The 22,606-nt window shown below is 38.6% G+C and overlaps 1 protein-coding gene across 4 annotated transcripts in view; it reads right to left on the minus strand.

Moving 5' to 3' along the window:
• The window catches only part of NOD1 (nucleotide binding oligomerization domain containing 1), an 849,510-nt gene that overhangs the window by 11,510 nt on the left and 815,394 nt on the right, over positions 1-22,606 (minus strand). The window contains exon 12 of one of the 4 annotated variants that reach the window (XR_006363982.1): positions 9,257-9,413. The exons of the other annotated variants lie outside the window; for them this stretch is intronic. The gene's annotated coding sequence lies outside the window, so the exon portion shown is untranslated. The remainder of the gene's footprint in view (positions 1-9,256; positions 9,414-22,606) is intronic. 4 annotated transcript variants of the gene reach the window in all.

A 22,606-nucleotide genomic window follows, 5' to 3' on the forward strand; every position in this document is an offset into this window, starting at 1 on the left:
ACTAAACGCTCCTGAAGTGAGCACTAACACATATAATCGCCTCCTCCACATAAAGCTGGATGGTTGAGTGCTGTTTGTTTTGCAGTATTAAATATTGGTTTTTCAATTTGATAAATGATTCTAACTAGATGCTCCTGAAGCGAGCGGCTAATTTATACTACCTACTCCACAAACCCCTGGATGGCTGAAAGTTGTTTGATTTGTTTATGCTGAATGTTTGGAGTCATTATTTAATCACTTAATTTAACCTAAACGCTCCTGAATGTGAGTGGTTACACACACAATCGCCTCCTCTACAGAACACTGCCTAGCATTTACCTCCGTTACATTCCAGTATTGGTTTATACCTCCCACGCTGTGATGCTAGCAAATTGCACCTCATAGTGCTTTATGCTAGTGCTATTTAAATCCAGCCTTTCCCTGCAAATACATTTAATGTTTTTATATGTGCTTTGAATGATGTGGAAGCGTGTTATTTTTCTTACTCTGTTTTTTGTGGTTACATAAGTAATCATTAGCTTATGTGTTCATTTCACTAAATAATTTAATGTTGTTACTGTTGTTGAATGACACTGCTGCTACTTATAACGTATTATCCTGCTCACTTGGTTTGACTACTGTTAGATAAGGTTTGCCTTTGCCAATATCACAGACTTGCTAGAAAGATACAGTTAAATTATTTTATCTTGCAACATATATCTCTGCTGTTGTTATATGTTACTTTACTAGCTGAGCAAATGTTTAGAAGTCCTGTACTAAGTCAAATTCTTATCCACTGTACCTGTTCTTCTTCTTTCATATTTTACTATCAAGCACCCGCTCACTGAACTCCATATCCTGTCCTTGGGAATCTGACTCCTCTGACCTGAAGGCTAAGGACCCATTCCAAGCTGGTGTTACAGCATAGCAACTACCATCCTGCTCCCCAAAGTATAAGAAAGGAAGCAAAGTATGTTGGTATCCTAAACCTGCTAGTCCAGTCTAGTATTTCTACAACTAACTGAAGGTGACTAATAGGTCGCTTTAAGCCAGGATAGCCAGCAGCATTTCCAGTGTAGACTGTGTAGCTTTGCTCTGTACACACGCTGTACCTTACTTCTTGCCCATTAATCTTTATCCCTGGCCTGTCGTCTCAGAATTTCCACTGTAATTTTAGAGTTTTACCACTAGGTGGCACCCTCTCCAAGCTTTTTTTCTCCCCTCTCAGCTTGCCTGCTACCTCAACTATTTATCACTTTTTTATCTTCTGGCCCAAGCTTCATGGTTAAATGTTCTCCACTTCTTCTCTGTGACTACTCTAGTACACTCCACTTCATCCTGCTATAAATATATTTTACTGACTACCCCCCCATACTTATCCCACTTCTACCCTATTTCTCTTTACTTACCTCTTTTACTACCCTACCTTATAGCATACGCTCTTTTACTGATTGTTTTTCTCAACATTCTGTCCTCTCTTGTCTCTACCCGCTCCGTTCGCCCTGCGGGCTCACTCTGCTCCTCTCCCTACCCCCAATTCCCACCCAACCCCAGGGGTCCTACTCTTATATTTTCTAACCACACCTCTTCCTTTCCCACTACCCAATTCACATTTCCCATCAGCTAATTGCTCTTTCATTTCCCATCTCATACCACTCCCCTCTTTAATCACCACACCCTCCTATCACTGCACACTCCCTGCCTTTTCACCTCCCTCCCTACCTAGTCACAACATATAACTAATCTTTCCAAATGGCCTATTCAACTATCCCTTTTCAAATTCGATTCTGCTTCATTCTTTTACTACTACCATTACTAACCTTTACATATTTTCTATCTTCATATGAGCACCTATTATATCCACAACCAGACCACCCCAAACAACAAACCAACTCCCAGTCCATACCACACCTATATAACAATGCAAACATAACATACTCACCTAGCTACCTACTATCAAAGTATCATAGAACACTACACATTAAATATAATACACAATATTTCAAAAGACTATTTCTCTACAACAAACTCCCTATCCCAAGCCATCTACTACAACTTCTCACAGTAAAGGATGGTGATATTCATCCTAACCCAGGTCCAACTGCAACCCCTATCACTCTTCATTACCTTAATCAGTCTATCAATTCTCCCCTTGCAAGACCTTCTAACTCACTCCTACTCGCTCATCTCAACATACGTAGCATTAACAACAAATTAACTCAATTCCATGCTCTCCTAGAAGTGTACACCTTTGACATTATTTGCCTAACTGAAACATGGCTAAAACCTGCCATCAAAGATAATGAAATTATCCCACCTGGATATAATATCCTAAGGCTTGACAGAGTAGCTAAGAAAGGTGGTGGTGTGGCTATTCTATTTAAAAACCACTTATAACTGTAACATACCACTGGACTCCAAAACAGAACTTCTCATTACTAAACTTGAACTTAACAATGCTAAATCAATCTATATCATCTGTATGTATCTGCCCCCTGGAAATAACATAGCCACCTTGGAAAATATCCCCTGCTGGCTATCCCAACACCTACCTCAAGAAACCATTATCCTAGGCGATATGAATTTAGACTGAAATACTTATTGTAGTAGCCTCCCTACCACTCACATAAACCTATATGGTTTCTCCCAGACCATTACCTCCCCCACCAGAATAAATAAATCTAACAAGAGAGCTAACATACTAGATTGGATTCTATCTAACAATCATACTCACTACTATGACTCTGGAACCCTCCCTGATGACATTAGTGACCAGTCACTCACCTATATCATTAGACATAAAACCAACACCCCTAACCCAACCTCTACCAGACATATTAGATCCAAAAAGAAATTTAACCCTGATCTATTCAAAATTGAACTTACAGCTTGCAACTGGGCTCCCTTAAAACATCTTCCTTTAGATGAAGCCGTTAATTTCTTTAACTCTACCTTCCTTGCCATTCTTAATCACCATGCTCCAACCAGATCTATAAGAATTAAGGCCAAGCCTGCCCCATGGCTTTCCAGCGAAACCAAACACAAAATTCACATCAGAAATAAATACTGGGCCAAATGGAGAATGACAAAAAACACCACCGACCAACTAACATTTAGAAAGCTAAGAAATGACACTAAAAAGGCCATACTCTCTGATAAGCAAAACTACTACTTACAATACCAACAACCTAATCACAACAACCCACAGAAATTCTGGGCCAGCATCAAGCAATTACTGCACCCAGGTAAATCTACTACACCAAACCCTCAAAATACAGACTCGAATAATCCAATCCAAACAGCTAATACCTTCAATATATTTTTTGCAGATACTATCCAATTACTAGCCAGGCAGCTAACACCTAATACCTTCACAATACCCTCATACTCCTCAACCCCACCCCCCCTTTCATTTCAAACCTGTTACAACCTCATTTATTCAAACCCTTTTGAATAAACTGAAACCATGCTCTCCTTCTGCAGACCTACTGCTTTCTGAATATCTACAGATATCATCCAAGGCCATAGCCTATCCTATTTCTATATTAATAAATAGATCGATTACTGAAGGTTACATCCCCACTATATGGAAAGTCTCCCACATAATCCCCCTACATAAAGGAGGACATTCCACAGAAATATCAAACTATCGCCCCATTGCCCTACTTTCTCCCCTAGCTAAAATTATGGAGAAGTGTATCCATAAGCAACTACTCCACCATCTAACTGGAAATAACTTACTTTCCAACTGTCAACATGGTTTCAGACCCTCACACAGCACTACCACTGCCCTCTTGTCTTTCACTGACTATATTAACAGGCACCGAAACCTGAACAACCTTTCTTCTGCTCTATTCATCGACTTGTCCAAAGCATTCGACATGGTAAACCACCAAATTCTCTTAAACATCCTAAAATCTCTCTCATTAGACCCACTTTCCATAAAATGGTTCCAATCCTACCTTGACAACCGACAACAAGCAGTACTTTGGCAAAACACTTTATCCACCCTTCTACCTGTTACCTTAGGAGTCCCTCAGGGATCCATACTTGGACCTCTTCTTTTCTCTATATTTATTAATGACCTTCATCTAGCTATCCCACAAGCCACCTGCATACAATATGCTGATGACTCAACCCTATTATGTTCAGCTACATCCCATGACCTTCATGCTCTCACCCAAAGAGTTTCAACATAGTTGAAAAATGGTTCTCTCAGCATTGCCTCCTCTTAAACCCTAAAAAACCAAACTTCTCCTCTTCACGCCAACTCATAAGTCCTCCCCTCTCCAATTCTCAGTAACATCTACCAATGATACTATTATATCTCCTGACTCTACCACCAAACTACTCGGCGTCACCATTGACAATAATCTCAACTTTGACATCCATATCAATAATACCACAAAGACTGTTAATAAAATAATTGGTACCCTCTACAGGATAAAACCCTTCCTTTCCCCCACTGCTAAAATTACAGTTGCCCACACACACTTGATCTCTACACTCCTTTATGCCTCTCCCATTTTTACTAATCTCTCCAAGAATAACCTCAACAAATTGGAAATGGCTTATAATAATATAGCAAGATTTGCTACAGGCAACTCATTTAGAACCCATCATTGCATTAACCTAAAACAGCTAGGATGGTTAGAACTACAACACCTGATTAAATTTCACCAACTCACCCTTGCCCACAACATCCTTTATAAACCTTCTAATACTCCAAGTTTATCTACCCTAATCACCCCCTACACAAATCTGAAGTCCTTACGCTCATCTCAAAAACTACTAGTCCACACCACTAAACCTAACAACAGAGCTGGGGATTTTTTGAAATTCACTTTTCAAATGGATAAAGTGGCCCTCAAATATCTGGATTTATATATTGGGAAAGAGGATACAGGTTTCTTTTCAAAAATACATAGGAAAGAAACCTTTTCAAACTCATATCTGTCATATAAAAGCGCCCACCCATACCATCAGAAAAAGGGTGTCATTAAGGGGAAGTTAGTAAGAGCTAGTCGAATGATATCAAGAAACAATGATTTTGAGGATGAATGTTCATTGTTACGTAAAATGTTTTTGGAAAGAAATTACCCCATAGAGCTAATTAACAAAATTCAAGCAGAAGTTAAGGATGGAAGGCCGCATAAACTTAAACCTATTCTTGGCTTAGGTAGTGGTTATGAAGTAAAAGCAGTCCAAAAAAAGAATGAGATGGAAGGTAATATGGTAATGGATTATAGTATCCAAGCTGTTAAAATTAGAAAAATCTTGGAAGATGAATGGACTAGATTTGGAGATATATCAGATTTGACAAGTTTGTTTAAGCAACCATTAAAATGCACATATAGAAAAGGGAGATGTTTGAAAGCATTCTTTGAAAATAAAAACCATATACAAAAGATAATAATAGGAAAGTAGGCACATTTAAATGTGGCAGATGTCCACAATGTATACAAATCCTAACTAAAAATGCAATTTACATACGTAGTACGGATATGTTAATTGAGAGCAAATGTTTTGCCAACTGTGAGACGAATGGTATAGTGTATATTGCTGTGTGTAAAGTATGTGAATCCTTTTATGTTGGTAAATCGGAAAGGAAACTTAAGAATAGAATATACGAGCATTATTACGACATTAGGACTAATTGTGTGAATAATGCCCTATACAGGCATAAGGTGAATTGTTTGGAAGCAACCTTTAATTTCTTTGTACTGGAGGTAGTTAAAAAGGATATTAGAGGAGGTCTATGGGAGACTTCCATTGAATATAAAGAGTTGGTTTGGCAATTAATACTTGAGGCCAGTAAGGCCCCAGGCCTTAATGACCACATATCTATAGCTCCAGTTCTGAAGATGAGAGCAGCCAATCTATAGGATTCATATTTTGGAAAATGAACTAGGCCTACTATCACCATATATACTACATTGAAGAGGGTTATCCATTGTTTTAGATGCTTGATAACATTTGGATATTTTCTTTATACATTTTCTATGAGCTATTTATCATTTTTTAGTTAAGCTAACCATGTATTTTTGAAATTTCTATGGAAACATATAATATCTATATTTAATAATATAATATTTATATTTAATTATTTATATTTTCAATATTTATACATATATAAATATTCTATGTTTAATATTTTTTGATTATATATAGGAAGGATTTTTTATGTTTGGGTCCGTATTATTCAAGGATCAAATGTGTATCATACTTTTATAAATTTTGTATAAGATGTTAAGAATTTTTGTCAACACCAGATGGCGCTGTTTTTTGTATGAACTATAAAGACCTTTGAACAATTTAATATTATATAGGCATAGATGGTAAATAGCAAAGTAAAACAAAAATGTTTTTTAGATTAATTTATTTATTTTATATATTTTATATATATTTTAGAAATTCTGAAATGGATATATATATATATATATATATATATATATATATATATATATATATATATATATATATATATATATATATATATATATATATATATATATATTTGTATGCAATTACGCTAGTATCAATGGCTGAAATGACAACAAAGCGACATATATTATATTTCTCTTTTACTTCTTGGACTTGTTAGGTGTTAAACTGCTGCTAATTTGTGATTAATTGTTTAATGATGCACAGGGTGTATAAAAGGAGGGATTTGCGTGTTCTATGTGTATATTTCTTGCTTTCTGATGAAGATAGAGAATCGAAAAGGTATTGTGCATTAAGAGCTTTTGTACTTTTGGTGGATTTAATAAACTTCGTGTATATCGAGAGCAGAGCCTGATTTCCTAAAGTGTTTGGTTCGGTGGATACTATTATATCTCCTGACTCTACCACCAAACTACTCGGTGTCACCATTGACAACAATCTCAACTTTGACATCCATATCAATAATACCATAAAGACTGTTAATAAAAAAATCGGAACCCTCTATAGGATAAAACCCTTCCTTTCCCCCACTGCTAAAATTACAGTTGCCCACACACACTTGATCTCTACACTCTTTTATGCCTCTCCCATTTTTACTAATCTCTCCAAGAATAATCTCAACAAATTGGAAATGGCTTATAATAACAGAGCACAATTTGCTACAGGCAACTCATTTAGAACCCATCATTGCATTAACCTAAAACAGCTAGGATGGTTAGAACTACAACACCTGATTAAATTTCACCAACTCACCCTTGCCCACAACATCCTTTATAAACCTTCTAATACTCCAAGTTTATCTACCCTAATCACCCCCTACACAAATCTGAAGTCCTTACGTTCATCTCAAAAACTACTAGTCCACACCACTAAACCTAACAACAGAGCTGGGGATTCCCTTTTCTCTAATTCTGTAGGTAAATCCTGGAATCTTCTCCCTTGTGACCTCTCCTCACTCACCTCATTATCTCTCTTTAAAAATAGACTTAAACTTCTCCTCAAAACTCACTGGCTATGCCCCTGTTCAAAACCAGACTAGTCATCTACCTCTACTAAGTTATCTAACCTATCCAGTGCTTACTAGCCTCTGCTACTTTTTTTCCCCCATCTTATCATACTTTTCTTATCTACCCCTTTTCTTTTTTTTTATATCCTCCTTTTACTTTCTCTTCTTAAGTAACTCCTTTGCTACATTACTACTCACCTAACTTCCTTTGTTTAACTATGACCTAACCTGATACGTCTCCATACTTGAAATTTCACTGTTTTATGATTTGTTTCCTCAATAATATATTCTGTTACAAACTCTGTACTGTTAATTACTTAATACCATTGTTGATGAGTTTTATTTCCTTTTTAAAGTTTCTATTTTTATTAGTATATTGATATTTTTTTTCTGTGTTGTTTGAACTTGTACTATTGTATTTAGACCAAGTCTTGGAGCTTATCTCCCCGGGCCTCTACTGAAAAAGGACATGTATCCAGCTAGACTAGCCCGGTCAACGAATGTAAAATAAAATAAAATAAATTTAGAGTTGTTGTGTCATTACAGAACATCATGCAACAGGAGTTATAAATGTATTTTTAACACATGCATGCTAATATATACTTTCAATTCCCAAGGTTTCCATTTTGGAGAATTTATCCAAAACAATATTTTTCCACAACATGAAAGTAGACTTATGGAGTTTTATGGCCCTGGGTTTGTCCTATTCCCTTTCCTTTAAAGATAGGTTTAACAAGTGCATGCCTCGAGTCTTGCGGAATCTCCTCATATTTAAATGACCTAGTGAATAACAGATAATGGTACTGTAAGTTCACACTGAAAAGTTCTCAGGTCATTATTACTAACTTAATTTCCTTTTTGCACTTTACTAGGGTCCAGTTTGTGCAACGCCTTTTTCAACATAATTTAAATTAATTGCAGTATCTATAGCTATGACTTTGTGACTATATCTGCAATCTGTTGTACTTGAGAATAAACATAAGAATCAGTGCACACTTTGTTGATTTGTATACCCTTGTTCCTACTTCATCTTATATATCTATACAATTATCTCCTATTACACTTTTCCTGTTATATTCTATCTTTATATATACTTTCTTAAAATTTTCTAATCACTCTATGCTGAATTTGGCTATCCAGTTTGTTTACTTCCATTAAAATTTGACCTGGTTTCCATTTTTACCTGTGGGTCTAGATCCACATTTTCTTGATGTTTTTGCATCCATACAGTTTCTCTTTCAAAACTTACCACATTCCTTCTGCTGTCCCTCCACCAAATGCATCACTCCAATAAGTTTTACATAGTGACTGTTTTGATTTTATACAGTCTGTTATTAAACTTCTGCACAATGGTTTACATTTCATTTGGGCAGAATCATCTCCCAGTAGTTTTAAGCTTTGTAACTCTATGATCACTTGACATGAAGTAACAAGCATCTTTGTAAGAGCACAAACAATATCCAGTGTTTCCTGTTCCCTGGTGGTTTTGCTTACATCCTGCATTATTGTTCTTGAACATACATTGCAAATAATTTCTTTATTAATACTGTTTAAGCAACATAAGATCTTAGTTATTATAAATTTCCCCTCCTGTCTTTCATGCAAGAAATGTGTGAATGCCTATAATTTAACAGCACTTGACTTTGGTGGTCTATACACTTCAACAACTGTGATCTGTTCCAGAGTTGTTTTCATTGTCACAGTTACACAATCTACAGTAATGGTATTATCAAAGATGAAAATCACAGATCTCATGACAATGTTTGTTACAGAAAGAAAACATTTATACCGTTTCCAACACAGATAGAAAAAGAGTTATGTGCTTACCATAACTTGGCATCTGTGTCATCCTATGTCATTATTCCTCACTGTAGTGTCTTGGATCCGAGACGGCAACATGCTCATAGACAGACCCAAGGTTCAAGCTCCTCCATCTCCCATAATCCTCTTACAGATGGTCACTTTGGAAATAGGGAGGCCATGACTATTCAGGGAAAAAGCCACAAAAAGCCGGTTTAATTTGTGGAACTCCTTAGTTCAGTGCAGATAAAAACGTAATTGCCAGTGCATGTCCAACATAAGCAGAATGTACTCTCATCTACTAGAATAACTGGGAAAGAAAACTGGTAACTGTATGCATTGGTTCAGACTGGATTCAGTAGCAACCTTAGGCAAAAAGGACGCATTCATTCTGAGAGACACCCTATCTTTATGAAAGACCATATTTGGGGGAGCAATCGAAAGGGCTTGCAGTTCAGACACCCTTTTAGCCAAGGTTATGGCTTCTAGGAAGACAAGAACTTGAAATTGCATGAACTAGAAGGCTGGAAAGGGCTCAGAGTCAGAGACTGCAGCATGAGGGTGAAATCCCAGGGAGGCAAGGGATCCTTAATAGGTGGTCTTAGCAAGAACATACCTTTTGTGAAGGCTTTACAGAGTCTGGAAGAGAAAGTAGGTTCATCATTTTCAAGGAAATTGGAAACGGCAGCCATCTGAAGTTTAACAGTAGAAAAACTTGCCCCTTCCTGAATAAAGAACAAGAAAATATCAGGCACAGAAGTAGAGAAGGCATCTAGATTTCTCTTCTGGGCCCAGATAGAAAATCTTTTCCATTTGCTAGTATAAACCTTTCTGGTGGAAGGTTTCTGAGAGGCTAGGGTAATATTCTTGATGGGGAGGCTAGCCTAGACTGTTTCAAAATCACTGGAACTGAAAAAAGTCATGCGGTCAGATGAAGGGTCCAAAGATTGGGAAGGGGAAGCCCTGACGGATGAGAGATGAGATCCTGAAGGAGATCCAGTATCCAAGGGGGATACTTCAGGTGAGACCTTAGGAAAGGGAAACAGGGAAACCACGGTTGACGAGGCCAGAAGGGGGCAAAGAGGATCAGGGTGTCCTCAGGTGACGCGCCTTCTGCAAAACTTTGGGGGTAAGAGGAAAAGGAGGGTAAGCATAGAGGAGACCCTGAGGGCAATCATTGACTAGAGCATCCCTTGGTGACTCCCCAGTTGGGGGGCATCAGGGCGAAGTACATGCTGCATTTGATATTGGTTGGGAGGCAAACAGGTCGCAGCATGGTTGAACCCAATGACTGAAAATCTGCTTCATCACCTTTGGATTGAATGACTATTCACGAGGACTCGATATAGTTCTTTTGAGTTTGTCAGCCAACACGCTGGATTCCCCAGGTATGTGCATTGCAGGAAGAAAGAGCCTGCAGGATACCACCCATTTCCACACTCTCATGGCCTCTCTGCACAAAGGGTAAGATCATGTTCCCCACTGTTTGTTGATATATCACACCACCACCATATTGTCTGTATGAATTGCAACTGTCCTCAGAGGGAGGCAGTCCTGAAAGGCTTGCAACATTAGGATGACTACTCTCATCTTGAGGACGTTTGTGTGCAATTTGGTCTCTATGGGGGAACCACATGCCTTGAACTGTTCTCCCCTGGAAATGCCCCCACTCACCCACCCCAACAAGGAAGCATCCGTGGTCACAGTGGTCTTGGGCAGGGGGAGTAAAAAGTGCCTGCAAGATAAGAGATCCTGAGACTGAAGCCACTAGAGGAGGTGCTGTCTGCACACTGGTGTCAGTTTTATGGGTATGGACATAGGCTCAGTGAAAATGGACCACTGAACTGCCAGGGTCCACTGAAAAACTTGCATATGGTACCTCACCAGTGGCACAAGCTGTATGGCTGAGGCCATGGATCCTAGGGCCTGAAGAATCAGGTGTACAGGAAGATTTGAAATGCTCAGGATTTGCGCGACCAGCTCTTGAATCAGCTGCACTCTGAGGAGGTAAGGCCACAATCTGTGAGATGGAGTCTAGCTGGACTCCTATGAAAGTTTTGCATCAGAAACAGATTGGACTTTGAGAAGCTGACTGTAATCCCCAACTGGTTGAATAGGAGGAGGACATACTGAACTGCTTGCAACAGTCAATGCCTCGGGGATGCCTTGAGGAGCCAATTGACGAGGTAGGGAAACACCTGGTATCCCTGCAGTCTCAGGTGAGCCGCCACCACTGTTATACATTTGGTAAACACCCGGGGGGCTGTGGTGAGTCCAAATGGCAGGGCTCTGAACTGATAATGATTGGTCCCTAGTCATAAGCGAAGAGGTCTCCTCCAGTGCCTGTCTATCTTGATGTGATAGTCAGTGTCTTGGAAATCCACTGAGCACATCCAGTTGCCCTTACATAAGAGAGGCAGAGTGGATCGAACAGTGACCATCCGGAACTTGGACTTCTTTACTGACAGATTTAGCTTGCTTATGTTCAAAATAGAACATAACCTGAAGCAGACTAAAACGTAGCTAATACTAGCAGGAAAAAATTTGAAAATGTCACTTATCTTCAAGCGACAGCCAGTGGATCACATCCGTGGCAGTACGCGGCAAATGATATCTGAGGATTAGAGGGCAGCAGGGGATTATTGGATATGGAGGAGCTTGAGCCTTGGATCTGTCTATGCAGATGCTGCCAGCTCTGATCTGATGTCAGATCCAAGACCCTACAGTGAAGAATAATGAAATGGATAACATCAGATCAAATGTTATCTGTGAACTGTTAAATTTCTGGCCTGGAAAAATCCTGTCTTCCCATAGCTGAATATTGCAATATAATCAGCTGCAAAAATTCTACCCCCTTGTATTGACAAGTGTACTCCATCCTGTCTAAATACATGTGTGGCCAAAATTAGGCTTAGATGATCCACACAATTCCACCTTTTAAAACAGGCCATTTTTTCAAACAGGAATTTATGTAAAATATATTTTCATTCACGCTGACCTGATTACCCTTCTTATATGCGAAGTGTGAAAAATGCATCCTAACACATGTAAAAGCTACTTTATTCAAGAGGGTTGCAAGTTCCCTAAGAGCATTAAGTCCTTAAAGATGAACCAGTGTGAATAAAAACAGCTGCATACTTCCTTACATTAAGGAATTCTAAGGTTCTACTGACATCCTGTATTTTTGCCCCTGGGAAGCATAACATGACTCGATGCTCACTGTCCACTATGCAAATGTGAGTATCAGTCCGTGTAATAACTGACCCTCCAGTTACTAGTATATAATTTCTGACTGCATCTGGAGAATCTCTCACCTCAAGTTCAGTGATGTCTGCTCTATCAATTTTTACAAAAGAATAATCTTCATAACCATTAGTCTTACTACTCTCCCTGTTTTAACTATCCACATTTACAAGCATACGGCTGCCTTTGTACGTCCACATCCTGAGCCATGTTGTAAGTTTCAGTCTTTTTCATTCTTTTTTCTTACAGTATGTTCTTTAAACCTTTTAAGTTCATTTTAGATTTCTTCCCTTTTGTCTTTCCTCTTTTTTCTAATTTCTCTTTCGCAATAGTATCATTTTTTGTAGGCTGTATGCTTTGTAACTGAACAATGTTATCATTCCCTGAAATCAGGGAATTGCACATCAAAGCAGTGTCTTGTTGTTCAGTCCATTTTCTCTCTGCATAACAGACATTAGACAGTTTATTTTTCTTCCTAGTTATTTGTTGTGACTTCATTTTTTTCTTTTCTTCTTCATGCTTTCAATCCTCAGATTGCTGTATATCTGCACTGTGAATTCCAAAGTTATCTGATTCTATAGTATGTTTAATGGGTGATGTTTATTAGCAAAGGGAACTTCCTTTCCTAAATGCGTTCTATTTGCACTTTCCCTAATACTATTTTTCGCAACAAACCAGCCACTAATATATGTAACAGTGTTCCAAGCAGTGCCAACTGCACAGGTACAATCCTCCATAAGGCTAGATTTACTCTGAATGATAAGCAAATCATCCAACTTTTGACATGAAAAACACAATTTTCCAAAGCCATCAAGTGTTATCTTCACATATACACAGTATTTAGTACACTAGACAAGATATTTGTGCTTCCGCCAACTGTTAATAGGATACTCATTTGAATAATCCATTCTCAACTACAGCAAAGAAAAGTATCAAAATCACATAAATTACAACAACTAGTGCTTTAATTTAAATTGTGAGAGGAAATCACACAAACTACATATACATAAATATTAAATGAAAGTACAGTGATGGCCTGGAAAGTCTAATAAAATGTATGCCCATCTGCTTTTGTCACTGCTTTTTTTTCTGTGTGCAATGGCAGTACAAGGCTAGAGGAAGAAGTATTTAAATAAAGTCATTGACAATCGCTTTTATTTATATAGTTGTGAGAGATGAACTAAATATGGCTGTGCACCAAAATATTAAGGGTTTTGAACTGTTGTGTTTGAGAAAAATGTCAGAGAATTCTGTGTAGTGCAAGAAAAAAGTCAATCAATGCACAAGGGTGTAAACCCAGACAGTTCACTGGGAGGTGTGACAGTAAAACGAACTCAGACACTTTCGCCACATAATGCAAATACTGGATTACCTGAGAAGACAGTGATGGTGGTCAGGATCAAAGCCGCGCACAGGCTAAGATGGACAGGCAGCATCAGTGAAATAATGAATATGGATTTGCAGGCACTTAAAGCAGCTGCTGACAGAGAGGTCTGGTATGATAAAGTCCTTGAAATCACAAAGGGTTGAGACTTGACTAAGCAACAACAAATGTACTTCTATAATGTACCTGCACAGGTTATTTTCTGCCTTTAAGGACAGACTGCTGCATTACTGCACTACTAACAAAGTTTAAGACTTGTTTAAATCAGGCAGCAGTTTCATGGAATTTTTAAGAGGTAGATGTAGCTAATGCTAAACTATATTGATAACACAGCCAAATATTTATTTGTACTATGCAGTAATATCTAGGTACGTTTATGGCCTTGGTTTCTTTCCTGTATGTATCACAAAGGATTTTTCTCTATCTGTACAGTACTCAACCACATTAAGGCATGTGCTAATCAGACATTTTTACATTTCCTCAGGCCTTGCAGCATGTTATCAATGCTTTCTTCCCCATCCCCACAATGAGCTGCTACAAGCATATAACTTTGCTTATAAAGCAATCTCCAGCCAAAGGCACAGGACCAAGAAGCAGCTCCACCATTATCCTTTTTTCTGAATGTGTCAAAGCAGCCACATTTATACACAGTGGTTAGATCAGTCTCAACTCAGTCTCTGTAAAAAAGGTAACACCCATATAGGTGGGTCTTATTTATTTTTATAGCCTTTACATTTGTATATACTTGGATATTTCTCCTTGTGTTACCTGCTGGACAGTCTTTCTGAACAAAAGCCCCATCCATCAGTGATTCAACTTAGCCTACACTTTAACACTTGTTCATGTAACTGCATTTGATACCATCCATTCTACCCAATTAAAATACTCACCTCTTTTTTTTAAGCTGTTTCCACTATTACAAACACTAGCTCATGTTATTTATTCCAGCACTATACTTATAACTTATGACCTGACAGTCTTTAAATGACCAAACTGAGTGATTAAAGGTTTTTGGTGGAAAATTGTCTGGGGTCTTGCTCATGCCACTATGCTCTGATAAACTCAGCTTAGATGTGCTCTGTTCTTCTACCTTACCCATATTCTCTCTCCTACCCCTTGTAACATTTCCTTTACATTTCATCTGCTACATCACCCACTTCCATTCTTCAATAGTATTCTCTGTCACTTGATTATCATCAAATTCCACTACAACACTGTCCACTACATCATTTCCCTTAATCAGACTTTCTCCCATAACAAGTCCTCAATACAACTACAACTAGTATAATTCACTCTCAGTCCTAGTTTCCCCTTCCATTACATACTTACCTATTTTAAAGTATTAATCACTTTCTGAGGCAAATGTAAGTAACAAATCCCTTTAATTGGGTATAACCTCTTCACCATATCCAATGTGAAATTATGCAGTGTTTCATGAAAAAAAAAACAGTGTTATTTTTGCATTTTATTTTGTTGATAAGGACTGCCTCCTAATATTTTTCTTGGATCAGAAAACCATTGCCATGATATCATTAAAGACTGAACCCACAATTCTTCAACACCTAAATTAATATACAGACTACTGTTACATCCATGTTGTGTATCAGTTATAGCTTCTTACCGCCTTGCAAGACAAATTATCAACTAGGTCTTGCAAGAGGAACATCTAACATTGAAAAACAACACATAATGCAGAAGTAGTAAATGAAAATGCACAAGTAGCCACTCTTCTAAAGAAGTAAGTTTCTTTTTTCTTAACCACAATTCTTTGAAGTTGTATATAAATCAACATCTAATCCATACAATGGCATAATTTGTGGATGTGGCCATGGAAAAATAAACAGTGAAACTAAAAAAAATTAAATATATATATATATATATATATATATATATATATATATATATATATATTTTTTTTTTTTTTGCAAAATCACTTGCAACATTACTCTGAGGAATATAACTGGAGATGAAATTAATTCTAAAACAAAGATGCTTCAGAACACGAGCAATACATTTTTACACAATTTACAATAAATCTCACCTCTAACATCAGTCTGTTAACAACAACTTAACTGTTTTACCTCTTGATAACTATACACTATGAAAATGTATGTAATCTCACAATCAGCTTACCAGTAGGCAACTTCATAACCTCTCACCCTTAAACTACAGAAAAAACAAGCAATACCCACACCAGACATATGACAAAACTAACACAACCTTATTACAAACATTAACTATGCAAATGAATGCAACATCTGGCCTTAATTACATTTTTATTTCTACTAACTTTGCTCACCAACTACCACATTCCAGTTAAGTACTACTACTACTGCCCACATACTCCCACATAAGCAGTTAACCGAACATATACTACTACAGTAATAAATTCCCAAATAATAAAAAGAAGCATAAATCACCTATTAATACTTATCAGGCACTCTCTGCTCATGCTACCGGATCATCAGCAGCCCCTCCCGGCCAATCAGGGTGTTTGTTCCCAATCACAGGTGCAAAGGTAAATTGGAAGGAGGTCAACCCTCAGACAGCCATCAAGTGGTTTGACGTTTTTCTTCAGTTAAACCTTACCACTTTCCCATGAATGTTCAGCTTGCAGAGCAGAAATGGGACATGTAATGGGTTGACTGTGCTCGATGTCTGTTACTTCCCCAAGGGATGTTGCCTGCAAGCAACTCCCACTTCTTTCCCTCAAGCATAAGAAGCAATTTCACCCACTCTTCTCCATCATTGAAATGCATTTCCCTGTGTCCCCTCCCCAAGAGATACGGGCAGGCCACTCTCCTTCAATCCTTTGTCTTCCTATCTGGCTGCTGGCTGTATAGGTCATGCTTAGGGCTCCATTTCCCTTCACCATGAAGCCAGGGACAAATGAAAGATTCAAGTTGCCTGATATTCATCTGGTTCAACACATGGGTTGTCGGATATGACCTCTGCACAGATTGTGAAGCTCCTTCTATTCCAGGATTCTGACTCCTCCCCTACCCATACTTCCCTGCATTTCACCTTAATACCTCAGATTAAGTTTGCCTCTGTCTAACACAAATGATTTACAATAGTATTGTTGTGTCTTTCGGCTTTTCCCGGTTAGGGGGTCGCCACAGCGGAACTCCGGTCCACTAATGATTGGTAGTTGATTTTAACATGCCGAGTTACCAGCCCTGACGCACAACCTTCAACGAAGGTACGCCCATTTACACATGTCTCCACGCAGAAGACACTCTAGCTGAGAATCGAACCGGACAGCGTCTTACTGTGAGGCGACAACGCTACTGCAGCACCACCACCGCAAATGATTTACAATAGTATAAATATGATAATAGTTGCAAATGATACACAGAAGGTGAGAAAAAGCAGCAGTCAGAACAAGACTATTCACAGACAGGGAGTTGAGTAGTAACTACCAGGTCACCCTGAAGTCATGTGTTGATTTAGGAAGGGAGAAGCAAGGAGGGAGGTTGAACTGGACAAAAATCAGACAACATGGATCTATTGTTATGGTAAGTACATAAATTTTGTATCCAGTGTTGTCTACTTTCATCAGATTCAACACATGAAGATGGTGAAACAAAAGAAGAACGTGATCTAGACTGTACATTCTGTTTATAATGAGACAAGAGTACGGACTGTGGATCAAGTCACTGCAGTACAAATGTCATCAGTAGGAAGCCTTCTAGAAAAAGCTTTAAAAATATATTTTGCTCTAGTTGAAAGAGCTTTAGGCTTAGATTGTATAGCCAAATAGCTTTTGCTATAGACAAAGGAAATGCAGTCTGACAACCATCTTGAAAAGGTAACTTTAAGTAGGGAGATCTATACAATGATCCAACATCCATGGGGATGTACTTGTAGAGGCCACAGGAAGAGGAACCATGTTAGGTTCATAGGTAGATACTAGGCTATCTGCCCTAGGGCACTTATAAGCCTAGCCAGAGTGTATTTGGCGTCCGCCTCCCTATTAGATTAGCCTACTGTGCCTCTAAAGTAGGTCACAGAAGGTTCCCTTTTAAGATTAGTTTACTGTGCCTCTGTCTAGCAGGGACACAGAAGAGATCCCAAGGGTGAATTTGCGATTTCCCATCCACGCGTCCAGATTTCGCTTGAAGAGGGTCAGCGAGGGGCTATGTCTAACATGAATTGGGATTCTATTCCAGAGTGAAGGGAGCCTCTGGGAAATGAATCTGTCCCTCCAGCATGTCCTATTTATTTTTGTGCTGAGGTTTAGGTCCCTGCAGCGTGTAGCTCTAAGGGACTTGGATTTTCTGAGGTGGAGCATGTCCATTAATTCTGGATTTGACATGGCTTTGTACGTCAGGCATAGATCGCCTCTGAGTAGGCGGTAAGCAACTGAGTAGAGATGGAGTTTCTTTAGTCGAGCTGCATAGGACATCTGTTTGTAGCTCATGATCCTCTTGGTGAGGTACTTCTGGGGTCTCTCCAGTTGCTGCAGGTGTCGGGCAAAGTACATCCCAAAAGGGGCATAGTATTCAATTATGGGCCTGATGAGTGACGAGTAGAGGGGCACAATGACCTCTCTTGATCTAGATGCGAACCCTTTCGTGATAAGGCGGGCTATATAGAAGTTCTTTCTAACCACTTTGGCAACGTGATTATCAAAGGAGAGATTACTATCTACGTTGGTCCCCAAATCTCTAATTACTTCTTCCGTACTTAATGGATTACCACTTATGTGGTAATTTGTGGGCACCTTGTTTTTCCCAAAGGGGATGACTATGCACTTTTTAGCATTTAGCTTGAGGCCGTGGCTCTGGCACCAAGCATCCGTCTCTGTGAGACTCTTTTGGAGGATGCTTGTGTCAGCTGGAGATTCGATTATGGCCCCCAGTTTGCAGTCACCTGCGAACTTTGTCAGCCATAATCCCCCCGTGTTAGCCTGAACCTCAGAGAAGTATATACCGAACAAGAGAGGTCCCAGAACTGAGCCCTGTGGGACGCCACTTGTAAATGGTTTGGATTCGGACATGGCACCTGCGATTCTGACCATGTGGGTACTATCTCTGAGCCAGTTTGCAACCCATCTTGTGATATAGTGGTTGATATTTAAGATGGTAAGCTTGTTTATGATGCCCGAGTGGGGTATTGTGTCGAAGGCTTTTGCGAGGTCCAGGTAGGCTGTGTGGACTACCTTGCCCTCATCTATGGTTTTGGTAACTGTTTCAAAGAAATCAACTAGGTTAAGAGGCAAGATCTGCCCTTAACAAAGCCGAGTTGGGTAGGGTCCAGTGTCTTGAGGCTCCCAATGTCTTTGTTTATGAGTTCCATGATAATATGCTCCATAGCTTTACAGACCAGATGATTCCAGGCAGTACATTTTACTGGTTACACATCACCATTTAAATTAATAAGAAACATAAACACTCCTACTTTTCAAAGGTGGAAAAATATCCTTCTCACTAATACAGTGAACAAATGCACTGACACAGACAAAGTACTGACATATTTTAGTCAATGCACCTAGTTAGGCACAAAAACTCAAATAACCTAGCTGCATACAATTAGTGAAGAAAAGAAAAGTGCATGTCAAATATGACATGGTATAAAACTGCAAACACATGCACACTCAATTTGCTGCCTTTTAACTGCTTACACACCTGCTGTATGTACTTTAAAAAAATATCTGACGTACAGGTTGACTCATGCAAGGCTTTTTACTTAAGTTTATGCAAGGTTGCAATATACTTGAATATGTACAACTGGGCACTGCTAACCTAAAAACTGTAAGGAAGAGCAACCTATATAGTTCAACTAAATCAGTTTATGTGTGATATATGAAAGTGAAAATGTTGGTGGTCTTGGAATGGTTGAGACAACTGAAATGAGCTTAAAAGCAAAACTGTGGAAAATATACATTCCTTGGAAAGGCATGTTGTATAGTAGTAGACATGAAAGGAAAGATGGGTAAAAGACTAAGTAAACTAGAAATTCAGTAAGAATATGAAAAGATGTATGGGATATGGAAATAAAAAAACTGTGAAAACAGGAAGAAATAGTATAGCAATATTTAAAAAAATATATTTAGTGTAAATTTGCAGCAGTTCAAATATAAAGTTAAAAGACAGTATCAGCAAAAGGAGAAAAAGATTTCAAAATGGTAACAAAACAGAAAAAAGCACATGAGTTGACTAGAAGAATTGGGAGTACCTTGTACTTAAACCAAGTCTGGGACTGGGAGAAGGAAATAAACAGGAAGAAGACTAGCAGCGCTGAAATTGCTCAATAAATTTGAGATTATAAAGCATCGATCAAATTTGTGAAATAAGGCTTTGCAAGAAAAAGAGGAAACACTGGGCTTCTGTTGACAATGTTTAACTTGTGGGGGGACTGAAAAGTGTACACTCCACTTCACGTCATTAATGTTTGGAAGGACACTATGGAGAAAGGAAAGAGAAATAAAAAAAAAAGAAAGAAAAAAGTAACTAACAATTTTTGTTCTTAACACTATTTGCATAAAATATTTCATGATATAAATTGCATGTTATATACTAAAGTACTTACAGTTACTGCTACATGTGACAAAGATACTAAAGTAAGCTCAAGTGTCTTTTTTGTCTCTTTTTCTTTTCTTCTTTTTTAGTTTTTAAGAAATGTAGGCATTACAATGTAAAATGGGAAGAAAGGCTGGAAAAAAAAGCATGTTCAAGTTAATATGCTGTAATCTTGGGGTGCTGAGGTAGGAGTGGAGTGTAAAATTGCACATATAATATATTTGTGTGTGTGTGTGTGTGTGTGTGTGTGTGTGTGTGTGTGTGTGTGTATATATAAAAATATATATAGGTCTTTCTTCTCCTGCCCTGTACCTGGCTGCTGTGCACCCTGCTCGGGTGCTTGACCTACACCTGTGATCCAGTACATCCCTGTACTAAAACACCAGAATTCACCCTGCTGGACGCCTCTGAAAAATAGCCCAAACTAGGAATTTACCTACCAGTTCCCTGAGAGACCATCCTTTGTTAAAAGACAGTGAAACCTGTGATCCAGTACATCCCTGTACTAAAACACCAGAATTCACCCTGCTGGACGCCTCTGAAAAATAGCCCAAACTAGGAATTTACCTACCAGTTCCCTGAGAGACCATCCTTTGTTAAAAGACAGTGAAAGTATGTGCTGAAACAGCTACTAGAACATTGTACTAATATTAATGTTTAAAAACTCTCCTAGGTTAGGCAAGCTTCCCACTCAGGTTAGCCAGCAGCCAACAACCCCCCCCCCCCATTTATCATTTATCTTTTTAACTAACCCTTATATCCAGCTTGCTCACTCTCTTCTATTAACTAGCCTATCTCCCCCTCTCCTGTAGCCTGCTACCCCCTGTAGGTGAACAATTTGCTGCAATAAAGTACTGGCCACTAGGTGGCGCCTTGCCATAAGCTTTCTCTATATCTATTCCCACAACTATTCTTTACCATACCTCTCTGACCCTGTTTTTCAGCTTCTACTTTTCATGGACTTACTCTTTCACCTTCTCACCTTTGTCCTAAGGTATCTTTAATCACATTCTACTCCTTTGACATCCTAACTTTCTTCTTACTAGCCTCACAACTTACTTCTATATTCTCTCACTTTCAGACTTACCTGCAGAATTCTCCCCCTTCACAGATTGTCATACTTGATAGTCCACTCTCTTGTCTCTACTATCCAGTTGTTTTACCTCCCTACAGCTCTCTAAACTTCTAGTATTTTTCTCTCTTACTACAGTGCTTAATGTACTCTAGCTTCTCCACATCTTTGATTATCTTGTAGCTGTGTTTACTATCTCCTACTTACTCTAACACCTATAACTCTGTGCTCTAACCCTTAAGCTAATCCTTCCTACCTGATATCAGACCTTACGCTGATTATCTCGCCGCTTCTGCCCCACACCTGTTTTTATGGTTTACTCCCCTCCCCCTCTGCCTCAATGTCCTCTCTCAACTTATAAATATACCCCATAATAGGGGACGCCATCTTTCTTCTCCTGCCCTGTACCTGGCTGCTGTGCACCCTGCTCGGGTGCTTGACCTACAGTAAGTGAGATAATTGTTTTTAAGTGGTATGTGAAAGTCTGCTTATCTTTAAAAAGAATACCTGCTTTCTATCTTTTAACTGATTGCTGTTAATGATTTACTGAGGCCAACGCTATCGCTGCTAACGCTCACACCTATAAAGCGTTATACTCGTGGGAATGTATCTGAAAGCTCTGTGAATGTTTATTTAGTTATGATTATCTACTTTCATACTTTTGTAACTGTTTGCTGTGTTAAATATTTGATTACGATCTACGCTCTCACTGCAAACGCGTATACCTACATAGCGTTGTACATGCGGGAATGTAACTAGAGGTTCTACTGCTGCAGACGCAACTTTACTGTGTTTATTGCCCTGGTACTTTTTAAACGCTCTTCAGACACCAATAGGGAGTTTAGTTGAATAGTGTTCTGTTAATCAATGAAACATAGCTTGATATTCATGCTCGCTTAGACATAGTTAGCACAAGTACACAAATAGGGTGTTTATTTTAATAGCGTTCTGTTAACCTATGAAATATAGCCTGGATATTCATGCTCACTTAAATACAGTTAGCGTTATGCACGTGAAACTGCTATAAGCGGCTCTACTGCCTTGTACTGTTAATACATAATTCTTATACAAAGTCTATTCTGCCACTTATTTTTACTCTAATTCTACCTGTAATGTCAGTTTTACTGAGCCTGGATTAGCCTTCTTAATGCTCT

The sequence above is a fragment of the Protopterus annectens genome, chromosome 3.part0, assembly GCF_019279795.1.
Source record: "Protopterus annectens isolate FY-2018-M chromosome 3.part0, PAN1.0, whole genome shotgun sequence".
In the NCBI taxonomy this organism is placed as follows: domain Eukaryota; kingdom Metazoa; phylum Chordata; order Ceratodontiformes; family Protopteridae; genus Protopterus; species Protopterus annectens.